The following is a 23,844-nucleotide window of genomic DNA, read 5'->3' as shown; positions in this document are numbered from 1 at the left end:
TCCTGGCCCCGTACAAACACATGGTACAAAAAAATTACACCAGTGAATTTTCCCTGATTTTTAGAAGTGCCTCACGTTGTGGAACATTGAACTATTGACACCACATCAGCTGTGTTGTTGAGCAACACCTGTCTCAGATGGTCACGACTTTACGTAACCACCCAACTGCAGGATGCCAGAGCTGTCCCCGATGCTTTCCATTGCATTTCATAGTTCCCTGTGTACACTCCCAGTAACACACCAGAAGAACCACCATTGTTACAACACTGTGGCACCAACCTGAGCTAAAATCTGGACAGAAGGGTAAAGCAAAGCCTCACTGTGGGCTGAGATAGGGTAGGGTAGGGCAGGGCAGAACAGCAGGATGGCGCTTCTGCTTGTGGAAATCCCACTGACCGTGTAGGGTGGCGACGGTGCAGCAAAGCCGGCTTTGGTGCTGCTCAGAGAAGCATCCCGCTGCCTGCAGCGCTCTGGGCTGTGCCAGGTCTCCTCACCAGTCCTCCAGCACCTCTCTGGTACCTGCCGTACCGTGCTCCCGCGTTGCCCTTCCCTTTCCTCTCATCAGTATGTTGGGGTGGTGTAGCCCTCTGGACTTTTCTGTCTCCACTCTTCATTCAGCTGCAAGCAGGATCTGAACCTCAGAGTGTAGATTCCTTTCATCAGGCACATGAACGTAGCGAACTTTGTTATGGAGCTTCTGAAATTGTTTACTTGTCAAGCTGTTCTGGTTTTGTTTTGCAGTTTTGGAATTCTAATTTTGTCTGACTGCACTGTGCATTACTATGTTTTCGGATTTTTTTTTTTTTTTTTTTAATTGCATCTGTGCCTCGCACTCGTTTTAGGGATTCAGTTCTGCAAATTCTGCAGATTCCCCTGGATTTCCAGAAGTTTGTGTCACTGGGGCAAATAATGCTGGCTCATCCTCTGAGTGAGAATTAAACAGCAATGTAAACTAGCTGGAATTAGTTAGAGGGTTTCAAATATGATAGGTAAATTTGTTTTTAAAGTACTTAGAAAGACATAGCACTTACCATAAGAAACTGCGTTCCTTATCTGTGATGTAACATTTTCTGTGATGGTCTTTGTCCCTTCCTTTTTTAATGCACGTTGTTTTTCCCAGTGTGGGTTGGGGCTAAATGCCCTTTGTTTTTAACAGTTGTCTAAAGGGAAGCTTGTTTCAGAGTGGTTTTGATTGCCTATGGATTCTGCCCTTTCTTTTAATTTTGTGTTACACTCATAAAGAAGAGCAAATGTGGTCTTCCTGCATTATTTCTCTTGCCTAAGTTTATCTCAGACTTCATCATAATGAGGCAGATCATTTAAACTGTCCCCATTTTCTTGTGGGTCCACATTACCCACATCTGCATGCCTCCTGCCATCTCATAAATCCTTTGCCTTTTTCTTTTTTCCTTTGGAGTGTAATTTTGTTTCTTCTCTGACCTTTTTGTGCCTTGATTGCATCTTAGGATCCCTTTTCCCTGCCAATTATGTTCTTCACTGCTTATTTCCCTTAATCCACGGGAAAGATCGTGACTTACTCCATCGCTTCTCTACGTGGCATTGCTAAGAGCGCTGCCTGGTACAAGAGCACAGCACGAGCAGGGAAGGCTGTGAGCACGTGTAGTGCTGTAGGATGTCAGGATCCGGATGGGCTCCCAGTGCAGCGAGGCGCTTTCTCACCTCCAGCTCCCATCTTTATTCATCAGAAGCATCTTATCCTTTGAATTTTATACCGTTGCTTTGAGAGGAATAGCCATAATCCATTTCAAAGATAATGAAACATATGATGAAAAGGATACTTGTTAGTGGAATACAAAATCTCCAGGTAGGGCTTCAAATCCACATTGCTTTTTAAGTTGTGACTTAAGTTGCTAAGGATACATACATACTTTTTTAATTTGTGTTTTAAACTTCTGTGGACATTATCTATGGGGTCTCTTCTTTCAGGAGCTTTTCTGCATTTAAATATGAATATGACCCAGAGGACAATAATATGCATGTAGGAAATTAAATCAGATTATTAGAGATGGTATCGTAGCTGAAAGTTGTAAAAGCTAAGTAGTTTCAAGGAGACAGTTGAAGGAGAAGAGATGTCAAGCTGTTTTTGTTCGTGGTTATTCCCCCGAGGAGAGTAAAGAGCAGAATATATTTTCTAAAATATCTCATAAAACCACAATTAATTGAAATAAACAATGTTTATTGAGAGTGAGATGATAAACGTATTGTTTGTTGACCTGAAAATGACGTATTCTGAAACTCCAATATCGAGGACAAAGGAGGAGGTGTGACGGATCTTACTGAAGATTTTCTGCCTGGAATGAACCCCATTTAAGTCCCAGACTGTACAAATTTAACAGACCATATTATAGTTTCCACAGTTTTGGTGTTTTGAAAGAGAAAGAGTTTGCTATGTTCCTGATTTTGTCAACAGTCTGTGATTTCTGTAGTCACGGGAGTTGATAACTTGAGGTAATCAAGTGGATGTTTTAAAATAATTAAAATATTTTCCCATGAGAAAAATAAAGAATTAAAAAACAAACAAACAAACAAAAAAACCCACCACTTTATAATCACAGAGCACAGAGCCATTTAGGAATATCTACACAATCAATCCAAAATGAGGGGAGAAAGGAACCCACAAGCTGTAATGGTGATTTTTACAGCTTGTAGACTAAAGTATATGAGACAATGAACTTTTTAATGAGAGTGACTTTTAATCACTTGACTTATAGCTGATTTAATTTTAAATAGTTGATGGTTTCAGAACAACGTCGTTGGTTTTGTGCAGCTCCACTGTATAGCTTACAAAATATCAGAAAGAATTTCTTGTCTGCTAACAGACCTTCTCAAAGTTCATTGATGTAAACACCTACAAACTGAGTGAGATTCATGATGGTAACACTTCCAAGTGGTGTATTAGCTCTTTTTCCAATCGTACCAAAGTATTTCCATAGCCTTAGTAGTGGAATTTTGTTTAGCTCCTGAAGAGTTGAATCAACCAATATAATATCAATCAATGTGGTTACCTTGCTTGTTCAGACTTTGATGAAGAATATACTGTCAGCACTGTACAACTCAAAATGTATACTCAGGAAGAAAACAAGCTGTGATGGTAATTTAAAGAGCTTTTAGACTAATAAATATAAAACTCTAAACCGTTTGATGAAAATTGCTTTAATTAATTTAGACTTGTAGCTAAATGTGAAGTTCAGAGAGATGAGGGGTTTCAGATTCACGAGTGTATAAGTCTACCAGGGGTATTGAAACTTTTAACCAACTGTCCACAACAGTCCATGAACCACATTCTTATTTTGGGGGGAGAAAATTAGTCTTGATTTAAAGACCACAGATAATGGAAAATTATCACAGTTCTCCCTAAGATTTTCTAGTAGTTAATTATTCTTAGTGTTAAAAACGTACACCTCGCACCTTGCTTCTGGGCTTGGTTACCAGTTCTTGAGCCAATCACTCCCTGAAGCAGTTGAAATATCAATCTTAAATAGGTCAGCTGTTGAGCCAGGTGTATGTAAACTATCCGTGGCTTGATTTTAGTATCTAAAAATAATTCCACAAAGGCAGTATGTTACTGAAAATGTTTGTGTTGATTTTTTTGTGTGTTTTTTGTTGTTGATATTTTTAATAAAAGATTAGTGTTCCACTTAGTAGAAAACATTTTTATTCAAAAGTAGATATTAAATAATTCGCTATGAAATGGAATTAAATGGCAGTGAGGAGAGCTGAATAATGTCCTTTTGGTGGACTACATTTCAGAATATCTGTGTATTTAATTAGACTTTATTCAGAATGGAGTCATCTAAAATTAGAACATCTTGTTTATAAAAGCTGGTAGAATACAGCATATTTCTGCGTACTCTTATCAGCTATATTTAGAAATATAAAGTAACTGAAGACTCTTGGAGAATGAAATTGGGAATATTAGCAGTTTGAATTAAAAATGCTTTTGCTTTTTAAAAGAATTTGGCATATAGAGATTTTTTTTTAAGTTAAAAAAAAAGAACATTTTTACAAGGCATTGGCACTGAAAATAAAATCTGCTTATGTAATGGATAGCGCTGCAAAAAATCATTTGTGTCGCTGCTGCTAATACCCAGCACATATCCAATTAATATCACCATAGCTGGTGTTCTTTCATTGCAGCAGAATATATACCGTACTTTTTCAAAGCGGTCATTTTTCATTTTAAATGTACGTTTTTTTCAAATGGTACAAATGAGTACAGACATTCAGGAGTGATCTTGGAATACCTATATTGAAATGAATAAAAGGCTTTCAATTTGAAAGTACGATAGCCTGAAAAGGAATTTTTGTTTGATAAGTAAAACATCAGATCATACTGCTGATTTCTGCAGACCTGACTGATTTATACAAAAGGACTGTGTCTTCAAATGCACTCCAACTAATTTTGACCTGCATTTTTCACCTCTTTTTTTTTTTTTTTTTGGCATCTCTGAGTTAGATGTGTTAGTAGTCTTGGATCTGATCACATTGATCACATTGTAAGGGCAAAGGATGCTTGGCACTGTGCTCCTGCTGGCATGAGAACATGAAGAAGGTTAGTGTATTTTTGCCTTTGAAATCAGAAGATGACATGTTTTACACTGTTAAAACTTCTATATTATGTCTCCTTAAATGAGGAGGGTCAAAGAGTCGTAAACTGTTCTTCCTGAATAAGTATATAAGATATGCCTGCCTTCTCCTGTCAAAACATACAGACACAGCTGTATGACTGAAATGACAGAGAGTTTAAGAGAAGTAGCTGCCAAGGCTCCATTTCCCTCCTCAGGTATGGTAAGTAGATCACAAAGTAGCCTTTATCATCCTTTATTAAGAAGCTTCATTTGCAAGATCTGTCTCTTGCTATGGTACATGTTAGGCAAGTGCTTAACTATTTAGTTCAATGTCTATATTTTATTTATTTTAATTCTCACCTGGGGAAATAGAAGGATTGGAAAGGGTTATGATTCTTTGTATTTTTCTCAGGTGCCTCCCACAAATAGGTGCTACAATCGATAAGAAATACTAGTTTCTACATGGTTAAAAGGTGAACATAACTCATCTGGGCTTCCCTCTCTGTTATGTGAGAGTGTAATCCTGAAGTGTCAGCAGGAGCTCACTGCCTCCTGTCTTATCTCATCCTTCAGCTTTTCCCTGATCCCTTTTTTCATCTCTCTCTGGCCTTGCTTCCTTGCCTCTGTAATTCTGCTCCAACAGCCCTCTGCTTCCCAAGAGGCTCCCTGTGGTTGGGGACACCTGGCAGTGCGTGCTGCACCACGGTGCACGTCTCCTCCATCTTCACGCATCTTAACTGAGTTTTTATTTTTATTTTATTTTTATTTTTTAACTGTGAGCTTTATAAAACAATGGTCTGGCCTTTGTATATGTTCTCGGAAGTGCAGCTCTGTGTATATTTACAATGCTCTAACATTAAATATTTATATTAAAATTTTAACAACATATAGGAGATGTATTAACCTGTGCAGAAAGGTAAGATGCATATTCAGTGGTTTCATGGAGTGATTCTGAACCAGTCCACGTCTGATAGCAGCACCTGAGTCTATGTCCTGCAAGACTAATTGAGACACATTTATTCTGCAGTCCCTAGGTTGTGAATGAAATATGCTGACATACTCAAACCAGCCCTAAACCGAGCATTAGATGTACCTGCAGCAAGCCGGACACAGCAGTACAGTGCTTAGCATGGCTTATGTGCTCGGGTCTTCGTCCTGCCCTTGAATAGGTTTTGCAACCTACACTGCCTTCTGCTTTGGCCCCAGTGCCAAAGCCAGCAGGTTCAAAGCTGCTCCAGCTGCAGGGGCTGCAATGCAGACATACCCTAGAACACATTCCATGCAGCTGGGTTTGTATCCAGATACCTCTAGACTGGTATTTTCATAAAGAAGTCTGTATGAAGGCACAGTACAGTGTGAGCAGATGTTGAATACAGCTGTGTTCCTCCTGTCTGCCTTGTCTGGTGAATCAGTAGCCAATGCCATAACTCTCTGTATTTTAGTGCAGGGTCCCATGTGTCGCTCCTGGTAAATCTGCATAGTGGGATCAGAGCCTATGTATTATTTTTTATTGTTTTGTTTTGTTTTCTGGCTTGTGTAATGGCAGGGTAGGAAGATGTGATGTAGGAGACTGAAAATGTTGTAATAATTTAGCATAATACATTCTCTCACTTTATTTCTGTGTCTTGTTATCAATGATCAGTATGTATGTTACCAGTTAATGCTGTATCATCTATGTTTGTTAATTGGCTTAACAAAATCCATTAATGCAAGTTCTTCAGTTGCACAGCAGTTTGTTTGCTTTAGACAAGAGTGAACAAGAGAACAGTTTGCTAGTTAATTGCTATTATATATGTGATGCATTGCTTTAGTACCTCCTTCAAATATTTTTCACTGAATGTAGGTTTTTTTCATGATATTCAACTATAACTGAGAAACAACAAGTTTCTGAATCATTGCATGAGAAATCTGCAGTAAACATAAAAGAATAATTTGTATTTCATTATCAGGCAATCCTATCATTGTTTTCTATTGTTGTTTTAATGTTGGTGAAAAAGTCAATTTAAAGCTAATTAAAAATCCTGTAACTTCATCTGCTTCAAATATGTGAAAAATAAATACATTTAACTGTAGTTTGAGTTTTAGTAAGTGTCTTATGTTTCTTATTGGGCTGAAGAAAAGAGAGTAACATATTTTGAAAATTCCAGTTCTTCCCTATATGTTGCAAGGTGTTCGGGGTCATAGTATACATGTGACCCATTTCAGCAGTATGCAGCTCCCTGTTGCCAACAGGAATGTGTTAGTGATGATCAATTGCAACATATCAATGTCGACTAATCTCCAGATCTGTGAAATAGTAAATGGAACATGTGAGTTTATTGGGGATTATACATCACAGCAGTATCTGGAGATTGTAATTCTTCGTGCTGCCCAGTAAACCCAACAGTTCATCGTTGTAGGCATTGATATATTCAGAAGGGCTTCAGTGGCTGAAGCTATGCAAGATAACTAACATATTCAGTGTTTCTGCAACTCTGCATTTATTTTTCCTTTTACTCAGAATAGTAATTTATGAGATTCCTGATTCTAGGAAGACGTGTGCAGCAGCTAGTATCTGTTTCACTCCTGTACTTTTGTTTCCCAATGAAAATGCTTTCAGGAAGCTTGCAGGAATGATCAGCTTTTCCCTTGTTCTGGATAATCAAAGTGAGCGGTAACACTCTGGACACTGGAATGATGAAGTATTGTTTTATAAGTACTGAGTATATCAGAATAAAACAAGAAGTAAGGGATCAAATTCACACAAGTTATAGGGACAAAATCACCATGTGTGAACAGTGCTATGGTAACTGGCCATGGTATAAAAATTCAGACTAGAATAGAAGCAACTTAGATGAGGCTGTACAGTGAAAGGAGATGTATGGCATCGGTGGGCAGTGGCTTTAGCACCTGGCATCAGGAGACAAGCAGGGCTATCAGGAAATATTTAGGAGAAATGGAAGGATGGCTTGATGTTTCTTCATTATTAAATATTCTCAGAGACTTGAAAGTGAATTGAAAATTTCATTTATGAATCAATCCCTTCTTGAATGAGCTGGAGCAAAGTCCAACACCACACAAATATATGGAGTCATTCTGTGACCTGCTCTGTGAGATCCCTACTGGGAAAAAAAATGGATCAAGGAATAGATGTGAATAGTGCAAAGTATAGCCTGAACCACCAAAACGCTTCTGCAGGAGACTAGATTGCAATTCATGGGAAAATCTGTTGGTTTAAACTCCGAGTTGACTAGAAATGTAGGTGTAAGTGTTCAGCAAGCTGGTAGCCTAAAAGAGATGAAACTTGTGGAAAAAGAGAAGGTGTGATCGTGAATCATGTCAGAGGTGTAGGCAGGATTGGATCTGTGAGGATTTCAGTGCAAGGGATATGAAGTTTTACATGAATCAATACGGAGTGGGTAAGTGAACACAGATACTTAGGAAAGGGAATTGGGTAGCATTTGAAGATAACAGAGTGTAGAGGTGTCAGTGTCCAGGAAAGACTGAAAGACTGAGGAGTGGAGAGCCTTTCGCAAAAGAGGTGATTAATTTGAAAAGGAAAGTTACAACAGTTGGAGCACTTTTCATGACTTTTTAGGTGCTGTGAGAAAACTACGTTGAGAAAATTTGAATTTGAATCACTTTTCTCTGAACTTCTTCTTCATGTGTAATGATAGCCAAGCTATATCAAAGCTGTACTAGAGCAAAAGCATTCACTGAGCTGGGTGCTTAGAGGATGCCTTACTGAGACACCAGTAGCTTGCCTGCTGCACTGAGATAACTTTGTTTATATGTATGATATGGGTGCTAGATGTTGCTGTTGGGGAAGAAGTGGAACTGAGATGGTTTTAAGTCGCATACAAGTCCTAAAAATGACCGGAGGAGATCCCCGAATGCATGCTCCCTCTGGCAATGAGTTGTGTGTGGGTGTAGGGGAACTGGCTCATCTAGAGGCATTTGGGACATGAAACTAAGCAGGGAGACAGATTGAAAAATAAAATGTGAAGCATTTGCATAAGACTTTTTAAGTTCTCTCATCATATGATTCATTGGTCTCATGACTGAACTGCTGCTTTTCAAAATCCTGCCTTTCCACAGTAAAAAGCTGTTAGTTTGGGGCTCTGATTTTGAAGAATTTAAATGACAAGTTGCTCATTGTTTTGCATTTGTTTTTATGTGCCATGTAGTTTTTCATCACTTATGTCACTTTTGAATGGGATAAGACACCTACAGTATTGGCAGATTTATAGGATTTGCCATGATTTCATTCACATCATATATGATGAAGCAGGAGGCAGAAATGTGACTTGTCCCAGAGCTTTTAGCAAAATAATGGCAGAGCAGAGGATGGTATCCAAGACCCTGAATATCATAGCAAATTGCAGACTGTGTTTTACCTATCTGCTTGATTACGGGGCTATAATGCAGTTCCTCTCGTGGGAGGAACTCAGTTTGCGCTGCTAATTTGAAAGTGGTGGGAAAAAAAATGCTCAAAACCCCTATTCTAGTTGTTACATGTCACAGTGAAAAACGTTTGGCATTTGTATAAATCATCTGCTGAATCTACAAGAGTTTTTCCTGGACATAGTAAAGGCCAATCCCTTCCTCAGAAGGGTTGCCCTTGCAATTCAGGTGTAGCTCCCATACTGATGACTGTCTTCTGCATCTGTCAGTGAGACAACTCATACAAGAGCTTCTGGTGGCAGGTTTGGCGTTTAAAAAGAATGAGAATGTGGACATGGAAATTTGGATGACAGCAGGGTCCCATTGCACTTTTGTTGTTGCATTGGCCTGTCCCGCCATGCAAATCCTTGGTATACTCAAGACATTGGGCAAGGAGTTGTTTCCAAAAACGGCAGAGATTTTCTTTGGAGGATATAACCCTTTTTGGCAGCAGAAGTGAGTTATGTCAGATTAAAATCCCTATGTAATTATCCTTCCATGAAGTAATGGGACAAATACAGAGCTGTTGTCTGCCTGTGACCTGCGCCTGAGACTTGCCTTTCCTCTTGGCTCTCTGATGTGCTCATCGTGAAGCTAGACAGGATGGTTCAGAAATATTGGCTACCCTTATGAACTCTTACAGAAGCAAGTAGTTTCTGAAGTGCCTGAGTGTATCATGAAATAATGAAAGCAGTAATGAACTAAAAATAATGAGCTAAAAGTGTTAGTTTGAACTTAAGGTATAAAATAATTACTAGGCTACCACTAGTCTAATGTGTAAGTGGAAATCAGCAGGTATTTACATTTTTTCCTAGGTTCCTGTGCTTTTGCTGCTGAGATCTGTCGGGTGGTGGCGTGATAATAATGATCCACTTGGGCTAGAGCTGTGGAGGACATGGATTAGAGAATAAAGATTGGGCTCTTAAAGTAGATAGAGGAGATGCACGTCTCTCTTATCTCTGAGTTTTAATTACATTGGATTAATTACATCACTTTATTACATTTACATACAATTATTGTATCAGTTTTAATTATCAGTTTAGCCGTAGTCCTTGACACATTTTTTCTTCTTCATTTTTTGCATAATAAAATGCAGTTATCAGCACTCCACTACATATGTGAAAGTTGCTCATGCACACATGGTTGTACTGTGAAAAAACGAGGTCCCAGATCAGTTTCTCATATGGATTTGAACATTTAGCTTTATAAAGAAGCCAGCAACTGACCTCCTCTCAGTTGCGTGCTTTATGGAAGACTATAAAACGGTAGACCTCTTCTGTAACTTATAGCTGAATTCCCCTTTAGGCAGGCTTTGTGGCTTTTCTTCTTCAATATGTGAGGCATTACCTAGAGATCAGTTTGGTGAATAAACTGGAACACGAAAATTTCTCAGAAGAGTACAATAAACCTGCATAACCAGTTACATCCTGCTAATCTGTGGGTTGTGCCTGAGATTTGTCACTACAATAAGAGTTGGCAGAAAAAGCTATTATCTGTGCTTGCTTGTTTCTGAGGGGAATGGGTGTGACACTGTCAAGACTGAGACCAGGTAAAAATAGATTTTTTTTAAATATTAGAGCAGAAGAAAATGAAAGGTCCATGTTTTTATGTGGAAGGGCCCAGAAGTTGTGTGTTCCTTGTTACTCCTTTGAAAAATCTCTATTTCTTTGGCCAGCCGCATTGGTGATCATTACTGCCCATCTCTTATTATTATGGCAAAATGTTGGAAAGTGAAGTCATTTGAGCGCCAATCGCACTGGCTATAAGCCAATTCAACTCCATGAGACTCCATTAAGTTGTTATTAAGTGCTGTCAGCCAGCTCCACATTATGGAAGAAGAGAGATGAAAATCCGTCATGTGTAAGAGTTGGTTATCTAATTTTTTTTCGCATACAAAGAATCTGGAGCTCATACAACAAACTTTTCAGCTTAGTTGTGTGTTCTGAAACTGGAACTCCACAGTCTGGTCATTCTTCAGCAAAAGAGCTTGCCAGTTTTATTCTGTAGCTCCAGGCTATTCAACGGGACTTTTTAGAGCTCTAAATAAGGTTTTTAAGGGCATGTTTTAGCTGTGGTGGGTCTTTGCTTTTGCTGGAACATCCCATGGCTAGCTGAAGGGGCTCAGTCACTTGATTCTTTGCTGATTTTTCTGCCTGAGACACTTCAACAACATGTGCACTAACGTGTCCCTGCAGTCGAGCTTGTTCCCAGGGGGCAGATGAACGAGCAGGGAGGAAACGGTGTCCATCCTGCTTCTCCACTGGGCAGCAAGCATCGACAACCAGCAAGGCAGCTCCCTGCACTGTGTCATTCCTGCAAGGTTTTCCCCAGATCTCCCTTCCACTCGTCCAAAATAAAATCAGGCCTCTAGTAGAGGAAAAGCAGAATATGCCTTGTGGAAAGCACCAGGCAACCCTTTCATCTGCAGCAAGCAGATGAAATAGTGGTTCAGAAAGAAGATTATGTTTGAAATATATTCACTAGCATGGAGCTTACTCGACCTGTCTAAATTTTTCTCAGAGTGTATAATCTCCTGAGTGCCTGTACTGCATATATATTAGCTTGTGTGCAGAATGCTGTGGTGGGAAGTAAATCCTTCCTTGGTTGGCATGGACTCCAGCATGGAGCTTGCTATGGGGGTCCTACGCCTGCAGGCAGCATGGGCACAGCCTGCTGCAGAGCTCACCTCAGTGCCCATTGTGTAAAGGCACCTGGGGCCTACCCCGCTGACACTCAGAGTGAACCAAGACCTGGAGACACCACAGACTGCTGACATGACAACCCAGTTTTTCGTGAGAAATACATGTCCCTCATCAGCTGTGCCCAGGTCACAAGCTTAACCTCCTGTTTCCCAAAGGTCTGTGTGAAGCTTTGTGGAAAAGTTTCTTATTCGGCTGTTTCACACAGACACAGGATACCATGCCATTTCCTCTGCCCTGTCAGTTGGCTGCAGAAGAGCCCGGCTTTTCCACTTTTCTCTGTGTCATTCATGAAGAAATTTGCAAAGCTACCCTCTACCTACTCCCTCTGTCCACAAACTATGCAGTATAATACTATATAAAGGCTATATAAAGTTTATAAAGTCTTCAACACCAGTTGTGTGGTGCTTGTGTGGGGATCTGTGGGGAATCTTTTTTAAACAGGTTTAATTTAATTTAATTTAAATCTTTTTTAAAAGAGTATACAGCTCAACACAGAATCTTTAGAATTTTTGAGTATTTTTATGCTGTTATTCTCCTTCCAATACACTCCTGATAAAACCCCTTAGTAGAACCAATTCTGGTCTTGATTATCTATTAAAATTAGTAACAAATAAAATAAAATTTCTGTAAATATATAGATCCATGGATGTTATTCCTCCTATGTAAAGTAAGAGGTCATGTTTCTGTAGCAAAGCAAATAGCGAAGAGGAGCTCTCCTGCTTCTGATGTTCTTTGTGAAAAGCTATTCAGAAGTAATTCTATGTATAGGTACTCTTAGTCCAGAAAATTGTTGTTCTCTAGACAAATGGCTATGTTAACAAGATGCTTTTCTGAAAAACAAGAAAGGGATGTGAGTGTTATTACCTTGAATTTCTCCAGAATAGCTTTTGTAGTTCACATCCGCTACCTATTTTAGTCTGAACTAATATTCAGGTGTGGGCATGCCCATAGTGATTGAATCATTAGAAGAATTTGGAAGAATTACAGGACTGCAGTTATCAAAGCAGTGAGAGCTCAGGAGAGCTCTCTGTATGGAAGAATAGGGAGCTAAGCGTGAGAGTGAAACCATGGCTTCGTAAATGGACTTCTTGCACACGGCGTTCCTACCCACAAAATCCAGGAGGTAATTACCTGGCTTAATCAGTCACAAATGAAAGGCTGTCCCAGGAAGAAATTACCTCATCCTGAGGCTGGAACTAGGACAAACCTTTCTGGGCCTGAGAAAGGTGTATTTACCTTTCTCAGGGTTTTCATGTTGTAACAGCCTGTTCCTGAGGTGGTTGGTGGTTAATATCTTCTTTTTGTCTCAATGACGCAACCAGCCTGAAATCTTTTTCCAAAAGCCGAACGTTGTGTGAAATGCCACCGTGTGACCTATGGAGCTCACTGCTTGGGCACGTGGAGCTTGAAGGACAGCCTACGCAGTTTCCAGGGTGTAGGAAACATTAGGAAATACTGACAAAATCGGTGTGATGAAATAAATAGTGTTCTCAGGCTGCTCTTTGTCTGACTTTGAAAACATTACTTTTTATGGCCACAGATTTTCCAGTGGGAAACGCTGAATGCAGTTCAGGACTAGCTTTGTCTAGACTTCCACTGGTCCTAACTCCAAAAAAAAGCCTATTTGGCTCCTTGCTTAGTGAATAAAGCTGGAATTAAATTCACTTTTTCTGACAGAAAGTCACCGCTTGATTCAGTGCCTAAGGCCATTATTGCAGTGCTAGTGATGCACTGGGGACCCACACTGGTGTTTTTTGATGGATAAATAACTGTTGCTTTACCTACATCTGTATGTAATATCCTAACTCGGGTATAACGCTTGTTGGTCATGTAATCTCAGGTATTTATTTATCTGAAATGTGCTCCGTAAGTGCATGCTGCCTTTGTCTAGGTGGTGGAGGTGGTCTTGCTATTTATATATTGGTGTTCTACAAATATTAATAACGCTGCGCTTCAGAGAGAGCGATAGCCATAAACTCGTGAAATGACTCCCAACAGTTCAGCTTGATAGTCTGTTGAAATTGGGTTGCTCTAGCTGTACCCCCTTGAGGCTCACTGCCAATCTCATATTTTATCCTGAAATTCCAGGAGGAGACACTCAAAATAAACACTACGCTAACAACACTTTGAGTTATCTTTAAGGCAGTAGCTAGCATCAGTTTCTCTTGAGCCTCTGTGTGGCTTTCTTCATTTGAAAATCCATGAAGTTTGACCTTTTGGATACATTTGCTCTTATTTATTCTCTCTGTTGGATACAGTGGGAATTGAATTGATGTAGCTGAGGAAAGAATGGGTATAATGTAGATGCTAACCTGTTACGACTAAATTGTTCCTGTTGGTCCCATGTTGCCCAGTGCCAGCTGCTTTCTGTAGTGCCTATCTTCTCACTAGCTTGCTTTCAGGATAGAAAAACACAACTTTTAGATTTGTGTCTGATTTTTCTTAGGAGGAGAAAAAAAAAGCAACTTGGAAATGACAGGACTATTCCAGGCACCATTGCAGAGTTGTTCAGCTTTTTGTTATGCAAATGCTTCTTCTTTGTTACTGCTTTTGAAAATAAGCTGATCTTCTCATTTAGTATTAAAGCCTAAAGGTGAATGTGATCAAAATAACCCATCGCCAAGGTCGGTATAGCCCTTGAATCAGAGAGGTTTGCTAATTTTAAACTTCAGTGTTTTTCAGAAAGTAATGTATTTCACAAGAACAGACGAGAGAGAATGTAGGATCCGGACAATACGCATCGCTGTGCACACACATCGCTGCCAATGAAAGCAAAGCTTACAGGTCTAATTTTAGGCATTTCAGCCTTGGTATTGTTCCTTACAGCACAGTTATTTTCCATACAATACAAAGCAGTCCTTTTTTTCAAGTTTTATAAACTGCTTTAGAGAGCAAAGCAAGGACGAAGTGAGCATATGTCATAGTTGAAAGCAAATGAAAGAACCTTAACTAAGGCTGAGGTTAGCAGTGATTGCATGTCGTTTCTATTTTCAGAAGACAATTCTTTAAGAAAAGCAAAAATCTAGAGAAATATATCAGGAGACCTGAAGTAAAGAGAGTGATATGGTGCCTGAACTAGGACCCTTGGGTATGACTGGATTTGCTTCAGTACATTTAGCTTAGGTAATTAAAATACACTGTGTTTAGATGTCTAGTAACTCATCCTCTTAAAATGTTAAAATTACCTGTAGTGTTTGGAGAGGCAGGACTTCATAGGATGTCTGCCTGTTTCCAGCTGCTTAAAACTAAGCATTGTAGCCGCAGTGGGAATGTTATAAATAATTCTTTATGTAACACCATATAGGTGCTATTTTCTAAAATTACCATTTATTGGTACATTCATAAATAAAGAGTTTGTAGAGTTCTAGAAATATAATATTATATAAATGCTTGTGGTTTTTCCTACACGTGAAGTACCACGGATGAGAGAGAGGCAGTGGGTACTAAGCTGTTCCCCATGGAACTATCAGAAAGTCAGTGATACTAATCTGTCAAAACTATTCAAAATAGCTTTAAAATTACTTGAAAAAAGCTAAATTAAGCTTTAAAAATAATTGAATGAATGTAGTCCCCATTTTCCATCTGAGAGAAGCTTATCAACCAAATAAATATATGATAATGGCTTCTAGATTGGAGAGGACATAAAGCAGACTTTGCTTTCGTGTGATTTTTGTTAGTAAATCTGGGCCCCAAAATGAGCTGTTTGAGAGAGGTGGGTAATTGGCCATATTGTCAGAAAGACAATTTCTTGAGCAGAGCCTACACAGAGGCTGCTCTAACATTGAGCTGGTATTTTATCCCCATGGTTTCAGCAGAGATCCAATGCCTCTTCACTGGATTTCACTAGCCAGTGCTTAGAGGATTGGAGCAAAATTCGGTTATAGGCTCTGCAGTTGGCCTCAAACTGGGAGAGTCAGTGCAGTCTGAGCTCCGGGGGTGGACTTTGTTTCATGCCATTTTAGTTGTCTAAAAGTTAGATGTATAGTGTAAACTAATCACATGGTCATTCCTGCTAGTCAAATGAGAATAAGCATCCCCAGAAAGCAATTAATCCCACTTATCTTGTATATATACTTCTAACATGGGATGAATTACCTCTTGGTGAATTGGGTACTTGTTTCTCTCTGTTGCACACTGGAGCCTTGATGACTAGTTTAGATTAGATATCCAACTTCTAATGGCTACCACCCAGGTAGAAACAACGGGGATTAATCAAGTTCCCTGCCACATTCACTATTCTGTGCATGGTTTGTGGATACTGTGCTAGAGAAAAGGTTTCCTTGGTTTCCTTTGCAATCATTTCAAATTATTTGTCATTAATAGAACAATTTCTTGGTTTTCTGTTGTCTCTTATCACATGAAAGTTTTAAAAATCGTAACCAATTTTTTGCTATTAACTGTCATCATTAATAATAGAAACTATTTTCATTTGGTTTGTTGAGGGAGCAGACTATGGTACAGACAGGCGGTTTGATGTCCTTCTGGATTCTGGCCAGATTCTGGGAGTCATAAATCAACCTAGCTCTTTTCAAGTTAAGAAGAAAAAACATTTCTAAACAAGTTTGGAGCAGCAATTCCGGAACAGGGTGGAAGTATGACATCAACGAAGAATGAGGAGAGTGTCGAGTGCCTTTCCTTGGTGGCAGGAACTAATTTGATGGAAACTTCAAAACAGCAATTGCTTGGTTGTTTGGAGGATTGCAGCTCCTCAGGGCTTTCCCATGCCTGTTGGAGTCAAGAGTTTTTTCCTTTTTTTTTTTTTTTTTGGCAACCAATCTATATGGCAAGCAGAGCAGACAAAAAATTGGTTGTTCCTCTTAACCTTAAAAAGCCTTTTTCTAGATATTCTGCTTTTTTCTTTTTCTTTTTTTTTTCTTTTTTTTTTTTTTTAATGGAAGTGACATCTCTGACCCCACTACCTTTTCCATTTCCATTTTATCCTTTTGTAGGGGCAAACTGGTGGCAGTGAGGGTCAGCTTTGTTTCTGCTTTTGTTGGGGGGGAGAGCAGTTCAAGCCTCTGCTTGAACTGAGAAACCTAGGCGAGGAGAGAAACGTAGCTGAGGGAAAGGGTAGGCAGGGGTCTCTGCTTCTCCGCATGTAAGTGACAGACAAGTAAGTTTACTCGACACTGCTTTGTTAGGGGTGAGGAGAGAAGGAGGGATATAGAATAAGGAAATAGAAAATAAATAGAATAGAAAATAAAATTAAAAACCTTTCTCTCTGCTACTTTGAATCCTCATTTTCTACTGTAGGACATCAAAATTGTTTCTTACTGCAGGGCTATGGACTTCTCCCGTGGTTCTTCCTCCCGTCCCGCTTTATAGGTGATTACCTTCACCCAGCCCTTTAGGACCCAAAGGCATTGTGCTGTGTCTCACGCACCAGCTCTGTCAATGAACACAGCTGCTTCTGCTCCTCCAGCCCACCAGTCATCCTCCCTGGGAGTGTTTTCTCCTCTGACCAGCGCGTGGTGGTTTTGGGTGGCCAGAGGAGTACACATGGATGCACAAACCCCACACGTTTGCCCGCATGTGAGGAGGCATGCAGCGGTCTTGCCTTCCTCCCTGCAACTGCACCTCATGCCTGCAAACCACAGCGTTTCTCGGCTGGCTGCCTTGGGTTGTTTAAGCTTTACCCAACATAATTATAAGCTGCATAATTCACTTAGCTTTACAGCCTGATTTTTTTAACAGAAATGCTCTCAAATGCTGTATAGCGTGCAGCATCGGTTAAGCACGCCGAGGCCTGCCCCATCCCTCCCGTGGGGCTGCTGCCTCTGCGAGATGCTGACAGAGCCCTTCTGGCAGCCCGGGCATCCATCCCTCCTGCTCAGCTTGCTGGGGTGCCTGCGTTATCTTCGTGCCTGAAGACGCCAAGACGGTTTAAATGTCAATAAGACGTTGGCCAGATGATTTTCTTACAGCGTAAGCAAGCCTACTTTTTTTTTTTTCTTTTTTTCTAACGCATACACCTTGCATGCTATGAACATAGCTGCTCTCGCTGCTTTTGCTGATGAAAAGCCAGCAAAGGAAAAGAAAAAGTGCAGATGAAACAGCAGGGGTGATGAGAATTGGCACCTAGCAGGGAATGAGAGCCAGGTAGGAAGGAGGGAGGGAAGGACGCTGGGAGAAGGAGTCGGAATGAGCTGGTGCAGACTTACTGGGACTGGCTTGGCAAGAGTGCTGGCAGGGCAGGAGGAAGCCAAACGCACAGGAAAAAGACCAGGCGAGGAGGCAGAAGAGGGACGACCTGGGGCTGAGATTCACAGTCAGTTTGCTGTTACCTAACCTGCCTGACAGCAGAGCCAGGGTAATACTGTATGGACACTTAGTGCTAAGCATGTCTGCATAATAAAACCAGCTTAGCCTATATTTCTTGCATCTATATAGATATACATCTGTATAAGTGTAGGTGTTACTCAGCAACATTACAGCCAGGACTTGCACTGAGCCGTGCAGGCACGTTCCTCATCCCAGTCTGTCAATGTGCGCTCCCAGCTTGGCCCTCTCAGCTCCCCAGGACATCGTTAATGCGACATATGATTATTCATGTGCCCAGCTATTTTTATGATGCATTAAATGCCAACCCGAATGTTTCACAGTGGCGAGCATGGAAGAAATTGGGACCTTCAAATTGCTGAGAAGTGATACCATGTAAAGCAAGGAATGGGTGCAGAGTTTATCATGGTGAAGTTCAGTGCCTGTCCTGCTCTGTATGCTGGTGTCATTTTCTTAGAAAGTAGAAGTGACAGAGTTTAAGTTGCATTTTGAGCAGGGGACGCAGCAGCTAAATACTTCAGATCATATTTGCATAGCTATTTAGGTACTTGGTGAGATTTCGTAAGAGCACTCAAGCTGCTGGAGAGCTGGTAGGTACATTTATCCTGAACCTCACCTTGACTTGCTTGAATATAAAGGAACCAAGGCAATTAGATAACAGTGTCTGCATTAGCAAGTAGTCCAGGCCCATGGAAGCGCTTACATGTCTCTGGAAATCTGGCTCCCTATACCACTTGCCTTGAAGTCTACATTTTCCATTCCAAGATACACACATTTTCCCACAGAATATAATGCAGAGAATGCAGAGTTTGGTGTAAGTGAGAAAAGACATACTGGATCCTTCTCCCTGAAACTGTTTCTTGACATACACTTGCTTGCCTCCCCCTTTGCTTGGCCTAAGTAACAGGCCTGCTCTGGTCAGGAAAGTTGAAGGGATTTTTTCCACCATGAATAAAGCAGGCAGATTTCCTGAATATCATTTATTCTGTATTCCTTTTTTTTTTTTTTTTTTTTTTTCTTGGAGATTGAAAAATATTACTACCAAAAGCCCATCATTTGGAGTCTTTTCAGTTCCAGAGGGGATTCTGTAAGAGGTTCTCTTTATACTGAGTCTTTTTGGTGTTATTTACAAAAAAAAAAAAAAAAAAAAAAAGTGCTACAACTATAACCAGCTCAGACAACTCTTTGCCTTCTGGCAGCCAACAGTATTTTATATTGCATCCTCTGATTTGATTTACTAGCTGTTCCAAGCTCCTGGCAAGTGCCACAGTAGCTTTTAAGATTACTCTGTTTCTTGCTTCTGCTTTTTTTTTTTTCTTTAAATTCCAGTGTTTGCCTTATTTCTAAGCTCTGTTCTTCATTTCCTTTAACTTTTCTCCTGTATTGTCATGCTTATGTACAGCATTTAGCATAAGCAGGGCATGATCCAACTATAGACATAATAGATTATCTGTCATTTCAAAGCTTTCAGTCAAAACCAAGTGCCGATCTAAAAACTGTACTCCAGTTCAATGACAAAGATTGGAGATGAACTGCGAATTTCTGTGTGAAACTCTGTTTCCCTCCTAAACAATCACAATACTCCTTTCCAAATTGTTAAAATACATGAATCTGTAAAAAAGCTTTTAGACTTTAATGATAGGAACATGTTAAAGCCATTTTATATCTAGCTGTAAAGTTTTAAAGTCACTTTTAATATTCATGTACTCATAATAAGGTAAAAGGTAGTAGGCAAAAGAATAGTTATGACACATCTTTACAATTTATGGAAACATGGAAAAAAAATGAAGCGTTCATAAATGGTTTGTGGAGTTGACTAGTAAAGTGAAAAAGTTTACTTATGATTTGAAATTACCCATGACAGTCAAATTTAAATGCAACTATTAAGTGCCACAGCATGATTATGTGCTAGTGAATATTGGGAAGATAAAACAGTGGGAGAATTTGTTGGCGATAAGAAGAAGGTAATGCACGTGGGATAAAATATATTAATGGACTGTAGATAAGTTAATAGAAACCTGGAGAGAAGCTGGGCATTCCTGAGGATAGGTTTCTGAAAATACTAGTTCAGTACAAATAGCAGTTAAAATGGCTAGGAAAGACTAAGACAGAAGTGGAAAAAATATGCCACTGCTTGAGCATGGGGAGCATCCTTTATGTAATTATAGCCACTTGTGCGAGTTGGTAAAATCATAAAATTATAGAAAAAAGAGCCACATTTTCTTAGCTAGGCAGAGTCTGGCTGTGTCATGACCGATGAGGAGCAGACGATTAAGAAATAGTCACTGTTTCTCACAGTACAAGAAATAGGGTCACCAATGAAATCATTGTATAACATTTAATTAAATTATGAAACTGATTTCCACAGGATGTTGTGGAGACCAGGATATAAATGTGGTCAAAAAGGGATCAGACAAATTCAGGAAAGCTAATTTAATCAGTGATTATTAGACATGATAGTCTGGAGAGTCAACAGAGAGAGAACAGCACCTCCAAAGTATGACTCATCCCATCCTGGGAGAAATATCTTAGATCAACTTGCTGAATCACTATCTGGAGATGACTGTGTCTCTCTGTTGGCCTGAGTGACGATCGTCGTGTAGACACCAAAATCAGAGAATGTTAAAGCTAGGTGATTTGGATCCCACTGTAGGTGTTATATTCATATAGTAAAGTTGTAGGGCACTTCTGAAGTTAAAAAAGCTGTGGGTAGAATGGGATGGTGAAGATGTCATTGACTATAAAGAAATGATATTTTTGTATTTGTCATTGAAGATATTTTTGTTCTTTCTTACCAGCAGTTGTGCACCCTGTCGCAGAAGCATAATAAATATGAAATAGATTATGTCATCATCAAAATCACTCCCAGCCTCTGGAGTCATTAGAGAGAGCAACAGTCATATTTTATCATAAACCTTTTCACTTCCACATTCTCTGGCGATGAGTGAAGTAATCATGAGGTAATGCCGAGGAGGGCAGTGTTTGATATTTCTAGCTTCCCAAATTGTACAGACCGAAATAGTCCAAGGTAGCTGTCAGTGTGGTTGCAGCTGCTTAGTGTCACAGCTGGGAGTAAAGGATTTCAGCCGCTGCTGCCTCCTGTCACCTGGGAGCAGTTACTGTGAAAGGCACAGCCATGTGAATGCTACCTAGACTCTTCCTCCTTGCCTGTTGCCTCCAACAATTCCCCTTTGACGTGGGGAAAGACTCCCTTGTTGGCTTCAGCAAGACCCTCAAAGTTGTCTCAGCAAGTGCAACTCTCTTTAAAACAGAACTGTCTTTTTTATTATATTTATTTTATTTTATTTTATTTTATTTTTTTATTTCTTTTATTTTATTTATTTACTTTTATTTTTACTTTTTCTTTTCTGTTCATCACCTTTGTAGTCCAGTTCCATGGGCCTCAACTATTCCCGTGGACAATCTAATGACAGCCTATTAGGAGCAAACATCCTGCCCCTTGAGAATCAGAGCTATATGTCATGCCTTCCGGGGCTCATAGCCTATATTATTGTCTTTTTCTTGCTGGGTCTTCTAAAGTAGTTTTCCCAGGTGGCTTTTATCTGTTGAGGTAGGCGGTGAATCAGAACAAAATTTTATTTTCCTAGGCCATTTAATGGAACTGAAGGCTGGCATTTTAGATTTAGTATATTTAGATTTAGAGGCCGTTGAAGGGATTTCTGAATCAGTTTGTCAGTATGTAACAGTCTCTATCAATTGCTCTTGTCCTGGCCGATAATAAATGCAAGGAGTTCAGACAGTATTTTTGGTGAATTTCATAATGCCATAATTTAAATATTTATATAGCTTTCACTTGTTTTCATTCATATTTTTATCTGCATCGCCATTGCTTCTTTCTCTTTTGTTCAAAGCAGTTCCTTTGTAACAGCTTCCCATGTGCTTTGCTGAAGGAGTTCTGCACACACGGATGTCCAAATCAAAAATGTTGCTAGCGCTTTTTTGCTCAACTTTTTCTCTCATCTCCAGAAAGGTAACTCCCAAACTGTGTAACTGTGTGTGCTAGAAAAACAGCATTTAGAATGTAGTCTGAAAAGCAAGCATGTCTTTCAAGTAAAAAAAATAAAAAATAAAAAAATCTCTACCTTGTGTGTTGTCTTTTGGAGGGTGAGGCACAGTTCTTCTGGATGTGGCAGTACTACAAATATGTCATGTGTTGTAGAGGTCTCTTTCATTTCCTCCTCCTTCCTCAGCAAAATATTATATTTGGCCATGATGAATACTAGTGAAATTTAGATTTTGTCTCTCACTTATTTTTGTCTTTCTCTAATTTCTCACCAAAAAAAGCATGTGTGCGCACACATGGATTCAGCTGGGCAAGTATATCAGTGTTTTATTAGCGCAGCTGCAAAAACTGGTTATAAAAATTTATTCCAGTAGAGCTCTCATTGAAAACAGTTGGAAGAAATTGTTCCAATTATTTTTAATGTATGAAATTACAAAATTATGCAGTCCTTTAGCATGAGAGAATTTTTCTCTCTCCCTACCACCCTCTGGCTTATCTTTTAACAGAAAGACCATATGCTGGGATTCATACTTGGGACTTCTGAAAAGTTACTTTTTTTTTTTATGTTGCTGTTTTCGTAACTATTGTACTACATAAAAGAAGCCAGAACTAGAAGAAATAGCTAACAACTTTCAATTGTTGCATATCCCAGATCCGTTCTGTATTTGTAATGAATTTTATGTTATGAAGGACATACACGAGGCTTAAAACCTTGCCATTAAGGTCATGAAATAATAATGAGGTTCCTGTATCGGGGACACAGAGTTTCCTCAGAGAGAGACAGCTTTACTTTTGCTTTGTCCTTCTTGCTCATTTTGCAGTTTCTATCAATATTAATGTCAGAGTGCATTCTTTTCTTTCTTTTTTTTTCTTTTTTTTCCCCCTAAATATATAACCTTGCTAAGACCTTTGTCATCTGTAAAAATACTTGTATTTTTACAGGAAGAAGGGTTTGTGAGACTCATCTATATTATCTGTCAGTCTGATTTCAAATAGCATGCACTGATTAATGAGGAAATACTAGGGGATGGTAATGATTATGAGCATTATTACTTTTTGATGCTGGATTTGCCCACGTAGAATAGATTCTCCATGCCAAAGAACTCATTTTCTTAATCTCCATTATGGCCATTTTTACATTTTGAATCAATTGTGTGCTTTATGACACAAATTGTATTGACAGCTCTGGAAAGTGAAACTCATAAAGGAAGAATCACACAGAATGAACACTTTTAAATTCAATCCTAGAGGGCCCAGTTCAGCTTCATGCTTTCCCAGCCTTGACCTTTTTGCTCTGATGTTTATCAAGGATACTAGCCGAAGCTAAAAAATGACTTGAAGATCTCAACTATGATTTGAACCCCTTGTGTGTTATGCTATAAGCTAGCAAGGACAGGCACAAACAACAGGGCTCCCTGTGCTTAGCAGCTCGCCCTCTGGCACAGCTGACGTGATGTCTGACCACGCGCTCTCGGCTGCTTGCACACGTGCTAGTGGGAGCGAACGGGATGGCTGACAGCTTCTTGGTTAACATGGCATAGCAGGCAAATGTCAGCTCATTCAGCTAGACCAGGAACACCTTATTTCTCATCTCACCTTCAGGTGCACACAACAAAGCTGTCCTACTAGCATAAGCACAGATTAAGGGGAGGCAGGCATTGTTGAAGGTCCCCAGAGGGTGAGCCTGTCAATAAATCTTGATGAATAAATGTAGATGGTTTCTGTGATGACTTCTCTCTTGACAAAACACAGCAAGGCATTTATAGCTGTCTAAAGTAGGTGGGCAAGGTCTCATTCAACTGATTCAGCTGCTAAGCAGAGGGGTCTG

At 39.6% G+C, this 23,844-nt stretch overlaps 1 protein-coding gene across 8 annotated transcripts in view; it reads left to right on the top strand.

Moving 5' to 3' along the window:
- The window catches only part of VSNL1 (visinin like 1), an 88,359-nt gene that overhangs the window by 2,438 nt on the left and 62,077 nt on the right, over positions 1-23,844 (top strand). For 2 of the 8 annotated variants that reach the window (XM_040550999.1, XM_040550998.1), the window contains exon 1: positions 22,107-22,127. The exons of the other annotated variants lie outside the window; for them this stretch is intronic. The gene's annotated coding sequence lies outside the window, so the exon portion shown is untranslated. Of the gene's footprint in view, positions 1-22,106; positions 22,128-23,844 lie in introns of those variants that run through there. 8 annotated transcript variants of the gene reach the window in all.

This window comes from Cygnus olor, chromosome 3, assembly GCF_009769625.2.
Source record: "Cygnus olor isolate bCygOlo1 chromosome 3, bCygOlo1.pri.v2, whole genome shotgun sequence".
Lineage (NCBI taxonomy): Eukaryota > Metazoa > Chordata > Aves > Anseriformes > Anatidae > Cygnus > Cygnus olor.
This window is presented reverse-complemented; position numbering and strand designations above follow the sequence as displayed.